General features: G+C 42.5%; 1 protein-coding gene across 4 annotated transcripts in view; it reads right to left on the bottom strand.

The window, feature by feature from the left end:
• The window catches only part of NAV2 (neuron navigator 2), a 395483-nt gene that overhangs the window by 307727 nt on the left and 63963 nt on the right, over positions 1-23793 (bottom strand). The gene's annotated exons all lie outside the window — the stretch shown is intronic.

Here is a 23793-nt window from a genome sequence, read left to right as displayed (position 1 = left end):
AATACTCCTTTTGAAACTAAAGAGAGTTAATTCCCACAGCCCAGTTTTTACCAAGGAAAATAAACCAGAAATCCATTAGTAGGTAGTACAGGTAGTCCTCAACTTATAACAGTCTGTTAAGTGATTGTTAAAGTTACAACAGCCCTGAAAAATGTGACTTATGATCACATAAGTTATGTGACCATTGTTATTATGACCATTGTAGCATCCACCATGGTTACATGATCAAAATTCAGATGCTTGGCAACTGGCTCATATTTGTGACACTTGCAATGTCCCAGGGTCATATGGGTACTTTTTTGGGAACTTCTGACAAGCAAAGTCAATTGGGGAAGCCAGATTTGCTTAGCAGCTCCATTAATATCTTAACAAATGCAGTGATTCACTTAATATCTGTGGCAAGAAGGGTCATAAAGTGGGTCAAACTGACTTCATAAATGTGTCATTTAGCAACAAAAATGTTAGATTTAATTGCGGTTCTAAGTGAAAATCGAACGATAAAATGATTACGGTTGCTAAGACATGTAATTTAGCCATGTCTGAAAAATCAGAGGTCCCCAATTTAAAGGACGCAAGTGACTGAATATATAGTTTACTACTAAGTGTACAGGTTCAGTACTCCTGTGCAATATTTCAATTATTGAAGTGTTCTCAGTATCACTCTTCTCTTTGTAGACTCAACATATTAGGGGGGGGGAAGCAGAAAATGTTATCAAATGCTTATTGTATCCAATTACATTAGTCATCATTCTTCTACTGATGTCAATGTTGATTTAAAAAAAAGCACAGGCTGAGTTTAGGATTTCATGACTATTAAACTTGTATCAAGAGACCAAAAAAAGTTATTTACAGCAAAAATTCACATTCAATATTGAGGAGGAAAAAACAATACCCAAATGAGAGATCATTCTTTGGAAATGTACAAAGAAAGAGGTCATAGCAATCTTGTGGTTATATTAGAAACAGAAAACATTGCTAAGAAGCATGTGGCTTACATGAAATATTTGACAAGCTAAAAGCGAAATCAGGTTTTGAGTGTCAGACACCTTGATGGTCACAGAGAGACATGTCTTTTCCACCACTGTGGTGGGATACTCCCAAGAACATCTAGGGTCAAGCCCTTGTGCAGACACCTGCATAAACAAGCCACCATAAGGGAAATGGGAACATGAAAACAGAGCTGGCAATATTCCAGAGATTACATCTCCATAAAAAAGAATTGCTGGTTGATAAACCTCCTTTATTTCAAATGAGTTTAACCTTATTTTGCTTAAAGATGATCGTATTGTTCCAAAGAACTCTTAAAACAAGTACAATTCAGCAAAAATAAGGAAGTGGGGTGTGTGTCTGAATATTACTTGAAGGACCACCTGCTCCCCCACAATCTGCACAGCACTCTCAAGATCTTTAAGAGGACTCCTTTTGCATTGACATTTGAACATGTACATATTGTATACATGTATATACCATGCGTACATTTAACATCAATGGCTTCATTCTGCTTTTTCCCTGTGACAAGGCTATATTAGCTTAGGAGGAAGTTTATCTACCAGGACTTTTGGAGATTTGTTAGCTGGTTTGTTTTATTTGAGAGGTGATTATGCATCAATGTTTGCAAGGATTTTCAATCCGCAAGAAAGGGAGAGTACAAATATACGTTTTGAAATAAATAATGCAGTGCCCTTTTGTAGGTACAGGTATCTGGTAGAAATGATCACCCTGCAGAGGCTATCAATGATTACAAATAATTTGGACCTTTTTCTAAAAAAATAAGAGCAGTAAAATAATGATAAAGATGTACTGTATATCCTGTACTCTAATGAGGAATACAAGGTAATACTGCTCCTTTTAAGTAGAAAATAAAATAGGAAGATAATCAAACTGATGTGCTTTAAACAAGCAATAGGATTTTCTGATTTTAATTAAATCTAGCAAATTTTTGACCTTTTCATGAGCTTCATTTGCAAATTAATCAAGTCACTGAAATCCCTTTCAAATTACATTGAATATAGACGTAAGTGACATCAAGGTAACATCTATACTACCATCATTTCCCACTCCTTCAAAAGTAGTTCCGATAGTTATTCATCAAAATGATTCATGATTCTCATCCAATTCTACTGATTTAAAAGTAAAAAGCAACATTTAATGTTACTGTATCATTGCCTGCCCCAACTTCAAAGTGTTATAGGCTTTGGAGTAATTAAAAATGCAATCACCTTCACTGCATAAAAAGTGATATAAAATAAAAAGGGATTTACCTCCCATCTATAGTCTCACTTTACTTTATCTACACCAGCCTGGCCATGTAGAAAAAAATCTCAGTTGTTCTTATGAGAGATATTGTAATTCAAAAAGTGGTTAAACCATTTGTGAATGACTTGAAGCAGGGAATCAGGAGTTAATCTGTGATCCAAAGAACCAAATTCCTCCTCTGCTCTCTCTATGAGAGAGAAGTACAAGTTTCACTGCATCACAGCTAAACTAGAAATAAATCAGCTCAGTAGCTGATCTTGGTGACAGAATGAAATCATAAAAGGCCACAACGTATTCTGGAGCGATGCAAAAAATCTGAAGTAATTTAAGGAGGTTTAAATCAAATTATTTTGAATCCACATAAAATCTTTCTCTGTAACGTTTTGTATAGAAAAGCAAACCTTGATTGCAGGGATTTTCTGTCAACTTCTACAAGCCCCCAAATAAGTAAAATTTAGACCAGTAATGGCGAACCTTTTCAGCACTGAGTGCCGAAAAGGAAACACATGTGCACATGTGTGGCACTGAGTGCCAAAAAGAAACCACTTGAGGTGCACTCGCTTTCTCCGGGCATGTGGATGCACATTCATCTGGACTGTGACCAGGAAGAGGGGTTGCCCAGGAGCCATGCGTACTCTGGAAAAGGTACTTCCGGCAAGTCTTCTGGTTACTGTATGTGCATGCATTGATCATGTAGAAAACAGAAGACTGTCTCTTCTCGTTTCTGACACTGCTGCATGCACATAGGCCAGCTGATCATCATGTGCACATGTGCACCAGAAACCCAGAAAAGGCGGCCCCGGCCCTCTGGAATCAACTCCCCCCAGAGATTAGAACTGCCCCCACCCTCCTTGCCTTTCGTAAACTACTTAAGATCCACCTATACCGCCAGGCATGGGGGATTTGAGACATCTTCCCCCAGGCTCATTATTATTTATGTTTGGTATGTATGTGTTGTTTGGTTTTAATTATGATAGGGTTTTCAGTAATTTTTAATATTAGATTTGTACCATTGTAATATTGTTTTTATCGTTGTTGTGAGCCGCCCCAAGTCTTCGGAGAGGGGCGGCATACAAATCTAATAAATTGAATTGAATTGAACTGAATGAGTGACACGCATGCAAGGTGACATGGCTCTGCATGCCACTTTGGGCACCCATGCCATAGGTTCGCTATCACGGATCTAGACACTTGCTATTAAGCCTAAAGATTAGTGAGGCATTGTCAGCCTTGTGAGATAGACCAAGCAGGAAATATGACCTAGTAAGCTTTACAATTCTAACTTAGTGCAAAATTACATTAACAGCCATTTCCATGTCTGAATGAATATCTCTTCCCTCAACCCCTTAACAACCTAAGAAACTACAGGGAGGGGAGGGAGGCTTCTGAGTCTTTTGCTTTTCCCATATTGCTGCTGTGAGCTAAGTTGCCTTTTATCTGACTATTCCAGTGGTGGATTGCTACCGGTTCTCTCTGATTCAGTGACCCACCCGGACATCATAAAAAATGCTCTGTGCATGCACAGAAGCCTTGCACGCATGCACCCGCATGGTCCTGCTCCCAACTTGCTAGGAAAAGTAAATGGAACTCACTACTGGACTGTTCTCTTGGCTGCATTTTTACCCTGTCCCCTAAGGTCATTCCCACATACCATTACAAGACTAATGCTCTTGCCAACATACACTGTCATGTGTATAGTATTTGTAATATAAGAAACTAGGACCAAAGGCTAAAGCTTTTTTGTCATTTACAAAATGCATATGTATGCACATATAACACTACAAATGTATTTTTTTTAAAAAAAAATCAGAATTAGTAAATTCAGAAATATTTTAAATAGATACTGTACATACGAAGCCACGCAGACAAAAAGGAATTTTGCAGTTGGAAGTTGACCTGGGTACAAAGTAGAAAATGAGAACTGACCTTCAGGGGAAGCTTCAACTTTAATCCCCAAAATCTTACCACATAAAGATCTATTATCTATTACACTAATTCTTACTGTGAGGCTCAGCATACATCATCCTAACATCCTAATTTATATTGCCTTTTCAGGAAATGCATGAAAGCTAGAAAAGAAAGATCTTCCCTAAAGCTTGTTATGCTATCTGCCTTTGTACGCCCTCTGTCCCAGTTGATTTAAGAGAAGTTACATTTCTTCAACTGGCCACTTTACCAGTTACCACTCCAATCCATTGATTAAAATACTAAAATTATCAATTTAGTCAAGGGCAACCTAAACTGGTCAAGCTTGAACATGGTAGGAAATATAGTTCAGTTCCTAAGCTCAAGATGGATCACCAGTTTTCTTCTTCAGATAATAGTTTCTTTGATGTGTAATTTTTACACACTAGTGCCAATTTAGAAATAGTCAGATACTGTAATTCATTCCAGACCTACTCAATCCATGGTTTAGTCTCTTTCTGAATATAATAGTTTTTCTCTCCTTTGTGATTTCAATCACTGCTCAGTGCTAATTCTATGTACACCCACAACCACACAGATATGATGTCTTATATGAGAGGTCTTCAAACTTGGCAACTTTAAGCATAGCTGGCTGGAGAATTCTGGTAGTTGAAGTCTACAAGTCTACAAGTTGAGTCTTCGGAGAGGGGCGGCATACAAATCTAATAAATAAATAAAAATAAATAAATAAAGTTGCCAGGTTTGGGGACCTCGGCCTTATACACTCAGGTGGAGCTTCATCCACTAAAAAGTGCTGAATCCTGTGTTCTAGTGGCATCAATTCCTACACTATCATACAGTAACTGTATGTCATAAGAGGACTACAAAGACTTCTGCTCTATGCTCTGTAAGGGTCTCGGTGAGGTCACTGAACTAAGCAGGCTGCCCTTGGGAAATTACACAGCACGTATGATAAAATACCTCTAAAAAGCTGTTATAGTTTCCCCCCCCCCTAGGATCTCATATCCATCATCTACAACATTTTATCCTTCTTTCCTTTGGCTCTTAAAATTCTTTGCATGTATGCTATTTTCTTGGCATCACTTCCATGATTCATTTTAAATTTAGGCAGGTATTAGTCACCATCACTTTGCCCACTGGCAATTTTGATTATAACCACCCTTTCCCTAAAAGGTTCACATGCTGTTCACATGTCAAACTTTAATTTAAAAGCTTATCAATATCCTGTAGATTGTGCCAAGGATGAAACAATTGAAATAATTGAATTTCACCTGATACTGTTCCATGTCCCCATCAACTCGTGCTACCTCATCCCTAACTATGCCACTAAAATATTACTCTTTTAACAAATCATAAAAATTAATCTTTGCCCAATAATTACATGTTTATATGTTTTTCATTTCTTCCTTTTTATTGTTTTAAATCCCCTAGCGTAGCCCCATGGTGAAATAGGCAACAAATAGGTTTAACAAATAATAATAATAATACAGAAGACATGAGTCCAGAGTTAGGAGATATAATGGCTAATCAGTCTCTCTTATAAAATGAAATGAAATTTAAGATTGTCATCGATTTTAAAGGATCTACTTTATACATAATTATATCTGGCTCCAGCCTATTATTTTCAGAGCCTTAAATAACCTTGCCATATCATTTTACTATACTGTAGGAAGATCTGAAATGCATATTTACAATTTGATAGGACTTCTGGGAGTGTGTTTTGTTATATGATGGTCTCTGTACAAATATATTTACTAATAATAGCTAGATACCGTGCTTCATTACAAAACTATGTGATTGGGCTTGATAAATTTACAGTTAAAGTTTGAAAATTAATGAGTAATTACGATCGGGCTCGATACATTGACACTTAAAGCTTGAAAATTTATGTAGAATATGTAACTCCTTAGCATCAGATCATGTTAATAGAAGGCAACTGGCTGTTGGAACAGAGTTCTTTTCAGGTGGGGAAAGGGAGTAGAACGTCTAACTCCTTAGCATCAAAGCATGTTAATTAATATAATACTGTATAAGAAATACTAATGATCTGATGGTCATTTCAAAAAATCTTTTCTTAGTAAGCACCTAGAGGCCAAGAGGAACATATGTGCCAAATTTCATGTCTGCAGGCTTTACAGTCCTGGAGATTTCATGATGAGTGAGTGGTATTTGGCTTTTTAATACTGTATATAGATACAAGAGTATAACTAGCATTATGTTACACTCCCAGTTGCCTTCTGGGAAAATGCATCATAAATGTCACAAATACACTATACTAAAATGGAAGATAGTAAGGACCATTGTAATGATTCACCCTGATGACTGATGTCCTTTAGCTGTAGATCTCACTCTTAGCCAAGAACTGTACAAACTCCACAGTTGCTGCCTCTATATTTCAATTCTCCTGCTAGCCTTTTCTGCTTTGCCTTGGGCTTTCAGAATTGTCTGAGTCAGCTGTTCAGATTCTTGAGTAGGAAGCCTTACATTTTTGTAAATATTCTTCTTACTATAGTTCAAGTGTAAAATAATGCTGTCAAACACTTTTGAAATAATTGTACAAGGTGCTTGGGTGGGGGGGATGGAAACATAACATGTCCCTAAATCTTTAAAGAAGCCGTACCTTTTCCTGCGATCACAGAGCTCCCTTCTGGAGATGACACATAATGAACACAAGATACGGCTGCCTTAACTAATTGCAATTAAATACAAAGTTTGTATCTGTGCCTGCTGCGAAGCACCTTTTTGGAATCAAATCAAAAGTACTGAACCAGCACTAGTGAGCCTGCCAATGCAGCTGCCAACAGTACCAGGCTTTTAAATGCTCCCTAACTATACATACTTGCCAGCTAGTCTTAAATTGGGTTTTGGCTCAAAGATTCATTTTCAAAGAAAAACAAAGATTCAAAGAAATTGTGTTTTGGCTCAAAGATTCAATGGATTCAAAGAAAAAAAAGAAGTCCAGTTGCCTCTTGAAAAACCTCCTTTGGGACAACCATGACCTGGATGACTGAGAATCTCCATAGATTCATGTTACGGGCTTCTAAGCAAAATCCTTTTGGAAATTCACACATATTTTCTAATAAAAATGTGACACAACAAATTTTGAAATATTTTCACAGTGGATTTTCTAAGGGAGGGATAGAGTTTATTAAGTGAAGAGAGAGAGAACACACATTTTAAGCTTTTTTGCCCTGCGTAAGTTGTATTTTTTTAAAAAAATATTTTAATATTCAACCTGTAGCAAAATGTTTACTAAAATGATATCGACATCAGGAAACCTGCAAGGATGGGCTCATATATATGCGTAGTTATTTTGCTATTATAGGAGTGACATTTTGTTTTAAGACTGCAGCATTCAGCAATACCTGAACTCTGCATTACCCTCACAAAAAGTGCACTGAGATGAGTTACTCTGAGATGTTTTGTATGTCGCACAGTCAGCTGCTGTGACTTAATACATTCTCAGCTGGGGCGGGCAGCAGGCAGGACATGTTGGAACACAGTTCTACCGGCGGAAATGAAGATGTGTGCACAGCTCCAGCTGATCGGCGGCTGTTACTTCCTGGATTACTGGTCTCGTCTCGGTTCTCCTTTTTTCCCCTGCTGCTGCTGCATCTGTGCTCCTTGCTTTTTTCCTCTTTCCTCCTTCCTGGCCTCGGGCGAGCTTCCCTCTCTCCTGCCTGGCTCCCCTCCAGCCTCATACGGCCACCTCCTGCCTGAGGTGCAAGCAGAAGGCGTGGGTGGAAGCGGCGCTGGCAGCATTTATGCTTCTGGCAGCACCCATTTGCATAGCTACCCAGCCTGAGGCAGGGGTGATCTGGGAAGGAGAGCGCAGGAAACGCGAAGCAAATTGTCTCCCCAGCGAGTGACACTTATGAAGTTGTAAGTCAAGGACTTAACAGTTCACTTGAACGATGATGATTGTTCAAGCCACTCCCACCTGATCACATGGCTGGCAAGCCACTCCTACCCAGTCACATGATCATCAAGCCAAGCCACACCCACAAAATAAGCCACACCCACAGTGTGGCAGTAAAAATTTTGGCTGCCCATTACTGATTCTCAGGACTACTTAGATCAGCTGTTTTCTACCTGTGGGTCATGACCTCTTTGGCGGGTCGAACAACCCTTTCACAACGGTCGGCTAAGACCATCGGAAACAAATACTTCCGATGGTCTTAGGAACTTCTCCTCTATCCGTCTCCAAGTGGGTCTATCTACATGCAAATAGACTACTACATATATATATTATTTAAAATAATTATTAAAAATAATTTTATTAATTCTCTGCCTTGCAAGGCAAATGCTACAGGATCAAATCCCAGTAAAGGTATGGCTAGCTGAGGAGGCCACAACAAGGCTGAAATAGATCTATACTAGTCTCCCTTCATTTTCAAATTCAGCAAAAATATGTTACACACACAGACACATACACTTGTTTTTCTGTCAAAAAGCCAACAGGTTCAAATCCCAGTAAGGGTATGGCTAGCTGATGAGAGCATAATAAGTTCAAAATAGATCTATACTAGTCTCCCTTGCTTTTCACTGATCAGCAAATATATGTCACACATACACGTACACCGTGGGAACTTCTGAGCATGCACAGAAGCCAAATTTCCAGCACTGGGCATGCATCACCATCTTGTTTTTGGCTTTTTTGCAATTTTTTAATAGAAAATTTGGCACTGCACAGGCACACAAGCCCATGAGGGGCGGCCATGCAGTGCAGAAGGAAGCGAATGGGCAGCAAGGTAAGTTAGAACAGTTAGAACCTATATCTGAATTCTCTAATAATTTTATTATTTTATGGTTGGGGGTCACCACAACATGAGGAACTGTATTAAAGGGTCGCAGCATTAGGAAGATTGAAAACCACTGACTTGGATAGAAAAAGTACAATGTAACATATCACCAACATTCTTTTACACACAATATTGAACAAAATGTGAGGACAGAGAGAGGGGAGGGAAAAACCTCTTAGCATTGAAGTGGTCCTTCTGCCACTGAAGCAGCTTGGAGAAAAACCACCTGTCCAACCGCTTTAGGCCTGCTTTCTATTTCTCAACTACCCTATAGAATTGTGAGGTTTATGTTAATGTGGGATAAGAAGATTCCAGACTGAAGAGGAAAGCTTGCTGGGCTCATTTGCATGTCAATAAAGCCAGCCTGATTCTGCTTCCCAGTTCACAGCTAACTGCCAGAGGAGCCTTGGGAACAAACAGAAAGCACTTGTTTCGCTTTGCTGCCACCTTGATCTTTGAAAGATAGAGGTTTCAATGGTAAGAGGGGAAAACAGTTTGCACGTATTCCCATCATACTTTCTGGAGCATGCTGTGCTATTAGCAGTTGGGGAAAGGAGCTTGAAAGTAATTGCATTTCAGAAGGAAGCATAAATGCTGTGTTGTCTATGAAATAGCAGGTTATTCGTATGATTAAAGGCCAGATCCCTTTTAAGGGCATTTATAGGCACAAAAAAGATAATTAAGCTTGCCTTGCTTAGAATTTCTCCTAACCCATCCATTTCTCTCTCTCTCTCTCTCTCTCTCTCTCTCTCTCTCTCTCTCTCTCTCTCTCTCTCTTTTAAACTTATCTTTCTACATGTAAGCAGATAACATATTGATAGCATGAACTGCAATTAGTCTATTTTGCAAAGGAAAAGTGGCTTGTCTGTTTTCAAATCAATGTAATCATTTTTATATTGAATGATATACAGTAATACTTCGTCTTACGAACTTAATTGGTTCCGGAAGGTGGTTCGTAAGGCGAAAAGTTCGTAAGACGAAAAAATGTTTCCCATAGGAAACAATGTAAAAGCGATTAATGCGTGCAAGGGGGGGGGAATCAGCCTCCAGGAAGGACGTCTTTGTGACGTCAAAGCTCCGCCCATGGAATTCCCTATTGGGATTCCCCACCTCTGTTTCAGCCTCCAGATCGGCCGAAAATGCCGCTGCTGATTGCAAAAACGGCGCTCCGCCGGGCGCTGCCGCCCGGCTGTAACCTTCTGAAACAGCCGGGCGCTTCTCAGCGACCTCCGGAACCCAAACCTGAACTTTTGCCGAACTTCCGGGTTCAGCGTTCAGGAGAACACCGAGAAGCCCCCCAGCTGTTTCAGAAGGTGACAGCTGGGCGGCAGTGCTTCTCGGCGGCCTCCCGAACCCGAAAAGTTCGGGTTCGGGTTCAGGTTCGGGAGAACGCCAAGAAGCCCCCCGGCTGTTTTAAAAGGTGACAGCCGGGTGGCAGTGCCCAGCGGAGCGCCATTTTGCGATCTGCGGTGGGTTCGTAAGCCGGAAAAAGTTTGTAACAAGAGGCAAAAAATTTCCAAACCCTGGGTTCGTATCTCGAGATGTCCATATCACAAGGGGTTCGTATCACGAGATACCACTGTAACTTCTTTAAATGCACATTTAAATGTACACAGATCTAGAGTAGAATATGTAGGCAGGATCAAAAATAACATTAATAAGAAACCAGAATTCATTCTTCACATATCAGTTTGTGAAAACAATTCCCCAAAACAAAATGAATGACAAGTATTTTATATAAATAGAATTTGGGAGGTGGAATGGAAGCTGTAGGAACCCATAATTAATAGAACTTAATTCGTTCTGTGACCAGGTTCTTAAGTAGAAAAGTTTGTAAGAAGAAGCGATTTTTCCCATAGGAATCAATGTAAAAGCAAATAATGTGTGCGATTGGGGAAACCACAGGGAGGGTGGAGGCCCTGTTTCCTCCCAGGAGATTCCTAGAGAGGCCCCACAGAGGCTTCTTCCTGCCTTTTCTGGCCCTGTTTCCTCCCAGGAGATTCCTAAAGAGGCCACATGGAGGATTCTCCCTGCCTTCTACGGTTACATTTTCAGAGGGTCGGGTTTGTAAGTAGAAAATGGTTCTTGAGAAGAGGCAAATAAATCTTGAACATTTGGTTCTTATCTAGAAAAGTTCATAAGTAGAGGTGTTCTTAGGTAGAGGCACCACTGTACATGAAAACTCACAAAGAGCAAAGTCTATTCATAAACAATCTACCATTGAAAAGTAGCTACTTGCAAAAAACATCAGGACTGGACTTTAGCCCCCAAAGTTAAAAGGAAAATCAAAAGTGAAATCAAAGCGGTGCAGAAGGTTGCTTTTGCCACCCTGACAGCTATCAGAACCAATTTACAAATAGATCAAGTCCCATAAAAGTACCACCATCGCAGTCTTACCTTTGAAGGATGCATGCACACCTTATGGTTGTTAGTCATGAAGCTTTTTGGATTCAATCCTTCAAAAGCAATTTGGAGAGCAAAATAGGCGTTGATTGCTTACCTGAACGCCTCTTCTCGTACGGTGAGCGGGTACAGCAGTCACATGGGTTGCTCATGTCCAATCCGGTGGAACTGAGCCTAGTATTAAAAAAGCTTGCCGGATCCGCCCCTTCCCCAGAATTCGCGAATCCATAGACTAGGCTCAGTTGTGAAGCTCTTTAGTGTTCAACTCTCATTGTTAGAGGAAGAAAGATATAGAAAGATAAAGAAGACACATATAAGGGCGGGAAGTGACTGCTGTACCCGCTCACCGTACGAGAAGAGGCGTTCAGGTAAGCAATCAACGCCTATTCTCCGTACTGAAGGAGCGGGTCCAGCAGTCACATGGGACATACCCAATAGATGGTCCCTAGGGTGGGATTAGCTTGCTATCGTGTGAGATAACGGATTGGAGTACCCTTCTGCCGAAGGCAGCGTCCGCTGAAGCGTAAGAATCAATTTTGTAGTGCCTGATGAAAGAATTTGGCGAGGCCCAAGTGGCTGCTTTGCAGACCTCCTCCAACGGGGCTTGAGTCGCCCAAGCGGCCGAGGTGGCTGCGCTCCTGGTGGAATGCGCTGTGATGTTCCTTGGAACTGAGAGGGAGGCCGACTCATAGGCCTTAGATATAGTCCCTCTGATCCAACGGCCTATTACTGTTGAAGACACTTTGGCCCCCATGACTCTGGGATGATAGGCTACAAAGAGTGCTTCTGACCTCCGAAAGGGTCCTGTGCGTTGGATATATATTCTCAGCGCTCTGGTGAGATCCAGGGTGTGCCATCTAATTGCCAAGGGATGGTCTCGTTGGAGGCAGAAGGAAGGTAGGACAATGTCCTGAGATCTGTGGAACATGGAACTGACCTTGGGTAAGAAGGTGGGGTCCAGTCGCAAGACTACCTTGTCCTGATGGAATTGACAAAGGTCCTGCCTGATTGAGAGGGCAGCCAGCTCCGAAATGCGTCGGGCAGAGGTAATAGCCACCAGGAATGCTACCTTAAAGGATAGGTACCTGAGGGACGCCGATTTTAGGGGTTCGTATGGTGCCTGCGTGAGGGAATGGAGAACCCGTGGCAAATCCCAGGAAGGATACCTGTGGACCTTGGAAGGTCTGAGATTGGCTATGCCCTTGAGGAATTCCTGAACTTCAGGGAAGGATCGGAGAGGCTGTCTGCGGGGACCCCCTAGGACAGATGAAATGGCTGCCAGATGACGCCGGAGGGTGCTGGTGGAAAGTCCTTTATGGAAGCCTTGCATAAGGAAGGAAATAATTCTGTGTATGGGGATGCACAGAGGGGAGAGACCTTCCTGTAGACACCACTGGTGAAACTTGGACCACGTGTGGTCGTAGATTCGATTGGTCGAACCCCTTCTGGCCTTTAAAATGACCTCCACTGAATCGGGGTCATGACCACGCAGTTCTAGATCTCTCCTGATAACAGCCAGGCGGTGAGGTGGAACCACTCCGGGTCTGGATGGAAAGAGGCCCCCTGCCGCAGCATATCCCCCGAAACGGGGAGTCGCCAAGGGTCCTGGACGGACAGCTGTTGGAGATCCGCGAACCAGGGCCGGCGGGGCCAATGAGGGGCGATTATGATTACTCGGGCCCTCTCGGTGAGGACCTTGTGAATCACGTCCGGGAGGATTGGAATTGGAGGAAATGCGTAGAGTAGGCCTGGAGGCCATGGACTCCGGAGGGCATTGATTGCTTCCGCTCCCGGGGATGGAAATCTGGAATAGAAGCGAGGGAGTTGGGCGTTCGCATTGGTCGCGAAGAGATCCAGGATTGGTAGGCCGAATCTGAGGGTGATTTGATGGAACAGGTCTTGATGGAGGTTCCACTCTCCTGGGTCTATCGTTGCTCGGGATAGCCAATCCGCCTGGACGTTGAGACTCCCCGAGATGTGATCGGCTAGGAGCGACTGGAGATGTTTTTCCGCCCAAAGGCCCAACTTGAGGGCCTCCCTCATGAGAGCCTTGGATCTCGTGCCTCCCTGTCTGCAGATATGGCTTTTTGTGGCAATGTTGTCGGTGAGAATGAGAACGTGCCGGTTGGGGATGCGAGGAGAGAAATGCTTCAGAGCCAGGGAAACGGCTCTTAACTCTAGCCAATTGATTGGCCTGGAAGCTTCCTCCGGGGACCACGTGCCCTGGGCTATCATCCCCTGGGCGTGGGCGCCCCATCCCGATAGACTGGCATCTGTGGTGATGACAAATTGATCCGGGCACCTGAACGGGGATCCTTTGTCCATGGCCGGAGACTTCCACCACTTGAAGGATCTGCGAACACTCAGTGGGATGACAATGCGTCGATTTGAGTTGCTGTGCCCCGATCTCTGAAAAGGCAACAGGAGCCACTGGAGTTCCCTAGCATGAAGGCGAGCCCAGGGAATGATGCCTATGCATGACACCATCTTCCCCAAAAGGGAAGATAGAGTAACTATGGATACTGAAGCATTAGATAAAATGTTAGAAATTAGCTCCACTATACTGAGTTTTCTCTCGGGAGAGAGAAAAACCTGGGAAGATTCTGAATCAATAATGGATCCCAGGTGAGAAATGGATGTGGAAGGTTGGAGGTGACTTTTATCAAAGTTGATGGAAAATCCATGGTCCTGAAGGACTGACATGGCGACCGAAAGGTCTGTTTTCACTCTCTCTAGGGAGTTCCCATGAATCAAAATATCATCAAGATAACATAAAATGTGAATGGGAGACGCCCGGATATAGGCCGCCAGGGACCCCAAGAGCTTTGTAAAGACTCGAGGGGCCGAGGAAAGGCCAAATGGCATCGCCCTATACTGGAAGTGCCTGCCTTGAAAGGAAAAACGTAAAAATTTTCTGTGGCATTTGGCTATAGGAATGTGAAGGTAGGCCTCAGTGAGGTCTAAGGAGACCATGAAATCTCCCGAATGAATGGCGGCCAAAATAGAAGACAAGGAGTGCACCTTAAACTTCCTATATTTGATGAATAGGTTTAGTCTCTTTAAATCCAAAATAGCTCTCCAACCTCCGGAGGACTTTGGAACCATAAATAGGATGGAGTAAAAACCTAGGCCCTTCTGATCGGAAGGGACCGGTTGAATGGCTCTGATGGACAATAGATGAGAAATGGCCTCCTCCATACGGTTACAATCTGAGGATGACCTGGGAGAAGGGCAGGAAATAAAACGTTTAGGGGGAGGAGAAATAAATTCTAAAAGAAGGCCTGATTGAACAGTGTCAATGACCCAAGGGTCCTTGGAGGTGAGACGCCATTTAGAGGCGAAATGGGCTAGGCGACCCCCTATGGGAATGGAGGTAAGATTACCATCTAGGTTTTTTTGAAGCCCTGTTAGAGGAAGCTCCCCTTTGGAAGCGAAACCCTCTACCCCTGGAGTTCCTACCTTGGGAACGAAAGCGGGGGGAATACTGACCTGGAGATCTCTGATAGGAAGCCGCTTGATCTTGCTGGCGCCCTGGGCGACGAAAGGACTGCGTTTTGGTAGCCTTTTTTGTGGTTGGACCCAAAACTTTCTTCTTGTCCGTGGTCTCCGTGAGGAGTGGATCCAGAAGATCACCGAAGAGAAGGTCGCGCTTTAAGGGGCCCTGGGATAACTGCCACTTTTGGCGAACTCCCGCTTGCCAAGGGCGAATCCATAGGAGTCTTCTTGCCGTTGTAGAAGCTGCAATAGACTTAGCAGAAAATCTAGTAGATTGCAAGGTGGCATCAGCCACGTACTGGGCAGCTGCAAAGACCTTGTTGAAGTCTTGTTGACCTCTCAAGTCATCGGGAGGAATATGCTGTTGAAGTTGGCGAAGCCACAGCAGCGTGGCTCTGGAGAAAAAGGAAGCCGCTGCAGAACTTTTAATGGCCCAGGAATCAGCGGTGAATCCTCTTTTGAGCATTTGCTCAATGCGCTTGTCCTCTGGGCGGAGGACTTCCTCCGCCTCGCCTGGCACAGCCGCTGCCGAGTGAAGAATCTTGACAGGTTCATCTGGTTTGGGAAAGGATAGAAGCTCTTCATAGGAAGAGGAAAGTTTGTACAACTTTCTATCCTTGGTGGAGGGATTAAGGCCAGATGCTGGAAATTCCCACTGTTTGAGTAAGGCATCTTTAAACAATTTAGGCATAGGAATTACCTCGTTATCCTCCTGTTCCTCTGTGAAGTAAGGTAAATTCTCCTCTGGGGGATCAGTGGAAGTGGAGGATTGTTTCTCCTGGGCCGCTAATCCCGTAGAAATTCTAGCTTTGAGGAGGAGAGATTTGAATAATTGAGAGGGAAAAATAGTAATTGGAGGAGGAACCTTTATTTGGGATTCCTCATCATCTGATAAGCCTTGAAAAGCATCCTCATCATCCTCTATATCCTCATATTCATCCTGGGAGGAATCTGAATCATCCTGAATAGGAGCTCTGACCGCTGGGGAAGAACCCAAGGGGCGGGAGGAGCGAGAAGGAGGAAGAGGTAAGGGAGGCTCATTGATGGTGGAGAGTTTGGCATCAATGGCTTTGGACAGCACAGCAAATATAGACTGGAACTCAGGAGGTAAACTGGAAATATCAGCAGAAATGGCAGAAGAATTCCTAAAGGCCTGGGAAGATCCTGGCTGGGGGGAATCTTCAATAATATCTGGTTCCTCTGGACCTATGCCCCATAGGTTAGGTTGGGGTCTGTCTAGGTTTGGCTCATCCAGAGATAACACAGGGACCCCAGAAGGAGGTAGACTAGAAGCCTCTGGGGGGTCTTGACTACTGATTACTTGGGCCTGCACTTTCAAACGTTTTGCTGATTTGTCATGGATTTTTTGTAGGGCTAGGTCCCTTCTCTTCTCGGCCCTGGTGACCTTGGTCGAGGGGCGGGCCCCTGGAGAAGAGGAGGAAGAGGCCTGGGGGATACTAGTAATTTCATCGCCTGTAGGCCTGGCCTCTCTGGGACCTTTAGTTGTGCCTCTCTTGGGAAAAGTAGCCATAGTCTGATAATTAACAGAAGACAAGGCTGAGCCAATAACTGAATAATAAGGAGAAGAATTTCAAGGACTTCCCAAGAGGAATGGATCCTGCTTCGAGGCCTCGAAGCTGCTGAGACGTGAGGACAATCTGGGCAAACCCAGAGTTCGTGCCCCCAAATCCAGCGGGGCCAGCCTCCCTAAACTTTGTAATTAAGTAAACCAAGGCACTCTGGTTGGAGGCTTAGCCGGTGGAGAATTTAGCCTGGGACCCCCAAGGCCCGCTCCGGGATCCACGCGGTGGACTGAGGCCTACGGGGCTGGCAGGAGGCCAACACGAGAGGCCTAGATTTTAAAAAGGGCGCGAAGGCCTTCGCGCCGAAAAAATCGCCCCGTAAATACTTAAAGGGGAAGCGATCGACTAAGTCCAGGAGACTAGAAGGCGTCTCACTCCGCAGGAGGTATTTCTTAAGCCCTTAAATATTTTGTATACAATAATAATCAATAATTCAATATATAAATACTTGCACCAGGACCTCCAGGCCAAAGGATTAGAAGAATCCACAAGCGGCCGCAGGAATCGTAACCGGCAAAAACCGCCGGGGGAAAACGAAACCGCAACTTCTCCCAAGGAAAAAAGCCGAGCCGCTTTATTTTTTTCTTTTTTTCTTTTAAACGGCTGGCGCAATTAGTGCAAGTAAATGAATAAAGACAATAAATCTTACTACTTTTTGAAGGAAAGATCGAAGGGAAGGTGTTAGAATGTTGAACGAGCTATCACAATACAACCGCAGGATATGCGAACTGAGCGAATTCTGGGGAAGGGGCGGATCCGGCAAGCTTTTTTAATACTAGGCTCAGTTCCACCGGATTGGACATGAGCAACCCATGTGACTGCTGGACCCGCTCCTTCAGTACGGAGAATATCCATAGAACGTTTGGTTACAACCTTAAGATAGCAGTACCTTTTTTTTCTGGGATCACGCTGCTTTAAAGTGCTTTAAAAGTTGGTCTTTTCAAGCTTCTATGCCCCAAAACAAATTAAATCCAAAATGCTACATTATCTTAGTTCTTTTAAATTGGGCTGCTGATTCTGACACATTTATCTTATGCATATAACTAAGACATTAAGAGTTTTTTGTAGCTCCCTATTCCTGGGTGCATAATATAGCTCTGCCTATTATACAAGTGTCCATTTGGACTATGCCAAATAGAGAATTGAAGTACAGTAATACCTCATGATACGAACTTAATTGGTGCAAGGAGGAGGTTCGTAAGACGAAAGGTTCGTAAGACGAAACATTGTTTCCCATAGGAAACAATGTAAAGTCAATTAATCCGTGCAACCAAAAAACCCCCGCAAAAAAACGGCTTTCGGCGACTGCTGGGAAGCCGCACGGCTGTTTTAAAAGGTGACAGCCGGCCTGGGGGGCTTCCCAGCACCCCCCGAACCCGGGTTTGGGGTTTGGGGGGTGCTGGGAAGCCCCCCAGGCCGGCTGCGACCTTTTAAAACAGCCGCATCGCTTCCCATCTGTCTCCTGAAGCCGAACGGCAAAGCCGAACTTCCGCGTTCGGCTTCAGGAGACAGCTGGGAAGCGGCGCGGCTGTTTTAAAAGGTCGCAGCCGGCCTGGGGGGCTTCCCAGCACCACCCCCCCGAACCGAACCCGGGGTTCAGAAAAATTTTGCCTCTTCTTACGAACTTTGTTCGAGTTACGAACCGGCGTTCGGGAGGCTTCTGGGAAGCCCTGCCGCCCGGCTGTCACCTTTTAAAACAGCCGTGCGGCTTCCCAGCAGTCTCCGAACGCCGGTTCGTAACTCGAAAAAAGTTCGTAAGAAGAGGCAAAATTTTTCTGAACCCCGGGTTCATATCACGAGTTGTTCGTAAGACGAGGGGTTCGTATCTTTAGGTACCACTGTACTTAGTTTATTAGATTAACAGAGTTGGAAGGGACCTTGTAAATCTTCTAGTCCAACCACCCGCCCAAGAATTGCTCCAACCATCACATAAGATTTCCCCTTTTATGGAAAAGCTCTATGTGTATACCTCAGCACTATTACTAACATGACCTTCAAGAGAAATCTGAAATTATTCCATATAAATTGTGATATTCACCATACAGAAATGATAGTAGGTCAGACTTTCCCTTGAAGGTTGCAGGATGACTTTGAAACAATCATTGACTCCTTTGGATGTAACAATTAGTTTCAAGTCATAAGAACAAGCTCAAGATACATTCAAAGTCACTCTTTCTGTTTTCTTCCTACTGGCATGGGAGAAGGTTCCTATATCAAGCTTTGATCCATAGTTGTGATAAACTGAGATCATGAATGCAAATTTAAGATTTTGTTTTCCCTGGTGAGAGTTAACAAAAAGTTTTTTGTGATTGAATTTAACAAATTGTCAATCAGGTTAGTTATAATATGAAATATAAACTGTTGATCCCCCCCCCAGGTTTATTGGAAGAAACCAGCAGGATTATGGAATCACAACATTTATTTTAAACTATAATTTACTGAGGATAATTACAGAAAAATGTGGTGAAAAAGGAGAACCATTTTACTTGTTGTGATTTCTTTGGTATCAAAGAAGGCTGTATCCATAATAAAACAAAGTACAAAAAGAGACAAGATTTACACAGCAGTAACATTTGGTTTTTTTTATTTTAAAAAAGTTCTGATAATGATCAGAACAGAAAGAACAGATAAATGGATAAGAGTTGCAAAAATTAAAAAAGAGGGTAGCCTTTTCAGAAGCAGAGAGAAACAATAACTAATTAATAATCTTGAACCATTTTGAAAAATAAGTCTCCACAGTTTGTTCTATGATGACATTTGCCACAATTTTTCGTTTTTCCTTTTCTTGCTTCAACACAGTCTTTTTCCAGAGCCTGTGTTCCTCTTTCCTATATATTTTTAGATGGAGACCAGGATGGCAAACAAAACAAGAGTCTCTTAGTACAGTATTTGAATGGTACAATAATAACAACAGAAATATCTTTATACAAGATAATTATCTTCCTTATGGTTATGGGGCTTAATTTAAATCTTTGCTTGAATTAGGTGCGGAGACGTCTAATGTGCATGAAAGATGTCTATATGCTTGATTTAAAACCATTATTACAAAAATAAAACTTTTTGTCCTAACCGCAGTCCTCACCACCAAGTAATGCTATCTACCTACTAAAAAGTGGATGGGGGGTGGGGGTAAACCCCCAAGGATGTTGCTAAACATTTAACTGTATGGTAAATCATCCCAGACAAGCACACCAGGTGCAACAAGCTATAGAAAACATTTCTGTGAGCTTCTAGTTTCTCCTCTGTGCCTAATAAAATGGGGGGAAAGCTGTTTGCAACAGATATAGATGAGTCAATGTGAGAACAACACACCACAATTTTCATTAAGACCAATAAAACTTTATCAAATGAACACTAATTGGAATATTCACCACCAAGATACAACTGCCTGTAAGATATTCAAAATCAAGTTGTGTCTATGCAACATTTTATTCAGAAATCATTTGAGTAGGGAAATGAATAAATATTTTTTTAAAAATAAAAAAGTGTTACTATACAGCAGTGTTTCCCAACCTTGGCAACTTGAAGATATTTGGACTTCAACTCCCAGAATTCCCCAGCCAGCATTCGCTGGCTGGGGGATTCTGGGAGTTGAAGTCCAAATATCTCCAAGTTGCCAAGGTTGGGAAACACTGCTATAGAGGACATCTAGACTATCACTGGAGACGGTTCACTGAACTGATACAAAGTCATGCAATAGCCACAAATATTTTAATTACAGGACTGGGCATGGATGTTATGCTTTGGTGCTTACCAGATAGTTTTCTTTGATAGAGATAAGCAATCAGTATAGCTGAGTCTAAAACTAAACAATGGGATAAACATAGAAAAGAAAGACTACAGGGACAATCTTTATATACTTGGAAATAAAAAGAAAGCAAGGACTCCCCTGTTCCAAAGCAAGGGTACTTTGGAAACCAGAGAATTAAAAGCAGAAAATTCGGGAATGGCTACAGGATCTTTTCAAAGATGTGTGCTGTAATTTCATAATATTCATAGGTTGAAAAAAATATATTTAGATGCAGTTTTCTTGATCACTTGGGTACTGGAAAAAGCCACATGACAATATTTTTTCCTATATAAATCATATGAAAATCCTTTCACAAATGTGTTCTGCAGAACCAATGAAATCCAATGATTGAAGATAATAAGATAAACCAATTAGCTGGTCCAACTACACTCACATTCTTATGGGAGACACAAACATGATAGGCAGCAGCATCGGTTGCTATATCAACTTTGAAGAAAGCTTTAACTTGGAAAGGTTGGTTACCCAAGTGCTTCCATATCATGTCATTCTTAGAGCCCATGCCATAGGTTTTGTTCTTCTTCCATGTTGCTAAGCTTGCTAAATAGAGTGTGTACAGAGTCAGTTTATTGGTACCAAAAGAGATGAATCCATTGTACCTACTCTCTTTACAGAATCTACACAAAGATTAATGTGATTTAGACATAATGGGAAGCAGACACTACATGCACTGTCACATGACTTAGTATATTTTGTGGTGGTGATGATGATTTATTAAATGACTATGCTATCCAACTTTCAACAATCTGATTTTAATTTTTTTTAAAAAAAAATTGTCCAAACAACACAAAGCAAAATGAAGCAATGATGTGTTATGGAATGTGCAGCTGAAGGAAAAGGGACAATATGTTGATAATAGTATTGCAGCTTTCCAGGGAGAAGGCAGCACATTTCAGATAAGTCCCCAAGACAAGAGACTGCATAGTCCTGAACTGGATGCAAAGGTGGAGAAAGAAAAGTTCGTGGTAGTCTGGAATCTCCCAGTGCATATCTGTTACATTAGAAGGTTAGTCTAGCAAGATTCTGTCTATTAGGTAAAGGTAAAGGTTCCCCTCATACATATGTGATAGTCGTTCCTGACTCTAGGGAGCATCTCAGCCACTGAACCACAGTATCCCCTATTCTGTCTATTAGCTGTAAGCAAATAGAGGTCTGGACTCAAATGATTCTTGCTGTGTCATCTCTGGGGCTTAGGCCTGACAAGATGGCAGAAATAAGAAAACCATGATGGAATAAAGAAAAGGAGGGGGCTTCAATCACCTTCACCAAAGGTCTAACCAAAGAGCCAGGTCTTCAAGGCCCTCAAATACCCCAGTAGAATAGAGAACATTCGAATCTCAGCAGGAACCCTATTATAGAGGGCAGGTGCTATTACAGATAATATTTTTTAATTTATTTATTAAATTTGTATGCCGCCCCTCTCTGTAGACTCGGGGCAGCTCACAGCAATAACAAAGAACAATGTAAAATACAAATCTAATATTTCAAAGAGCTAAAAACCCATAATTTAAAAAACATACACACAACATACCATACATAAATTATATAGGCCTGGGGAAGATGTCTCAATTCCCCCATGCCTGACAACAGAGGTGGGTCTTAAGGAGCTTACGAAAGGCAAGGAGGGTGGGGGCAATCCTGATCTCAGGGGAGAGCTGGTTCCAGAGTGTCGGGGCCGCCACAGAGAAGGCTCTTCCCCTGGGTCCCGCCAGACAACATTGTTTAGTCGACGGGACCCGGAGAAGCCCAACTCTGTGGGACCTAACTAGTCGCTGGGATTCGTGTGGTAGAAGGCGGTCCCAGAGGTATACACTTCTGGGTGGCATTTTATTTAATTGAAAGAATATGGAGGATGCCAACTCTGCCAGAACAGTTCAGTTGTGCAAAGACTATGAGAGACAGGTAGTTTCCGAAGTGATTTTTTCCAAAGAAACACAAAAGAAAACAAATTACAAAAACATAGTTAAGAAAGGAGCAAGTCAACAAATATGGGAGAGAATGCTTTTGGCATCCTCCAATTTTCTTATCTCTATTATGCTGCAACACCCACTGGATTTATAAGTAAGCTCTCAGAGTAAGTAAGTTCCCAAGTTAACTTACATGTTAAATGTGCACTGTTCCTATTATCAATCATAGTTTCAGATTGATTAGTATAATTTCACCATCTCTATGAAGTCTGATCTTAGGCACATGCTTTTTGATCCCTGCTATTCAGCCAAACCATCAAGGGGAAAATTGCTGGCATTTTATCCACTTTTTAAAGCTTATATCACCCAGCTCTTTTTTAAAAAAAAAAATGCTGGCTCAGTTCCTTTTATGTGCTAAATGAAAACTCACCTTTGTTTGGGACCCATTCAAAAGCGACTGAGATGTTTATGTTTGTAAGAAAGGGCTTTCTATACACCTGCAGAGTCTATTCTCTCTGCTTCCTGATTTCCGGAACATAAGAAAGCAGGCTACTGGAATAGCAGTCACCTCTCGTTTCAGCCTGCGTAGAATCAGTTCAGTTCATGCCTGGATAACCCCCATGCTTAATAGGCACCCTTTCCTGCCAACACAAAAATTCAATTTTCCAACAGGCACTCAGGCATGTTGAATAAAAGTATCTTGATCCCTGGACACAGGAAAGCTTCTTTCAAAATAAAAATTCAACAGGATCCTCCAAGTACTGATGGTGCCTGTCCAGGTAGTCCTTTAAAAGGACCACATTTCACAGGAGACAATTGTGAATGACAGTTGCATCTTTCTGTTAATACCCAATAAATTCTTACAAGGTGCAAAGGATTCTATCCGTTTCCCAGGCATTAAAGCTTACAGCCTTCCTGACATTTGAAACAAATCCTTGCTATTGTGTTCTGAATGCATCGGAAATGTTATTTTTTTAAAGCAAATGTGAAGAGGAGAGCAATTGCCTTTGTTTAAAAATAATCCAATGGGTGGGTTACACAATCACATGCATACTCCTTCAAACAGAGCAGCTGTTATTGGTTCAGGTTTGGAAATCAGTTTTTCCAAAGTCACTAATGTACAGCTTCTCCTTGCGTTTAAACCACAATTGCAAGTCAACTCTCTCTCTCTCTCTCTCTCTCTCTCCCCCCCCCTCCTTCTCTCTCTCTCCTTCTCTCTTTCTCCCTCCCTTCTTCTCGTTCTCTCTCCCTCCCACCCTCCTTCTCTCTCTCCCCCTCCTCTCTCTCTCCCTCCCTCCTTCTCTCTCTCTCCCTCCTTCTCTCTCTCTCTCTCCCTCCTTCCCTCTCTCTCTCCCTCCCTCCTTCTCTCTCTCTCTCAGCAGATATGTGGGTTTCCTAATCTCATTTGTGCTGGGAAGTGGGAAACCCACACACATTTCGCCTCACCCAGGAGTTGCAGGTTATTTCTAAAACTTTCCTAAGCGACCCGAACAAAGCCCTTTCCAAAAAAAAAAAAAACCCCAAGCGCGGGAGGGAAAAATATCACAAGCACCCCAATTCATCATCAAGTGTGTGGCTACTCCCAACTCTTTGCGCCTCTGGAATCACGACGA

Source organism: Erythrolamprus reginae, chromosome 1 (genome assembly GCF_031021105.1).
Source record: "Erythrolamprus reginae isolate rEryReg1 chromosome 1, rEryReg1.hap1, whole genome shotgun sequence".
Classification (NCBI taxonomy): domain Eukaryota; kingdom Metazoa; phylum Chordata; class Lepidosauria; order Squamata; family Dipsadidae; genus Erythrolamprus; species Erythrolamprus reginae.
This window is presented reverse-complemented; position numbering and strand designations above follow the sequence as displayed.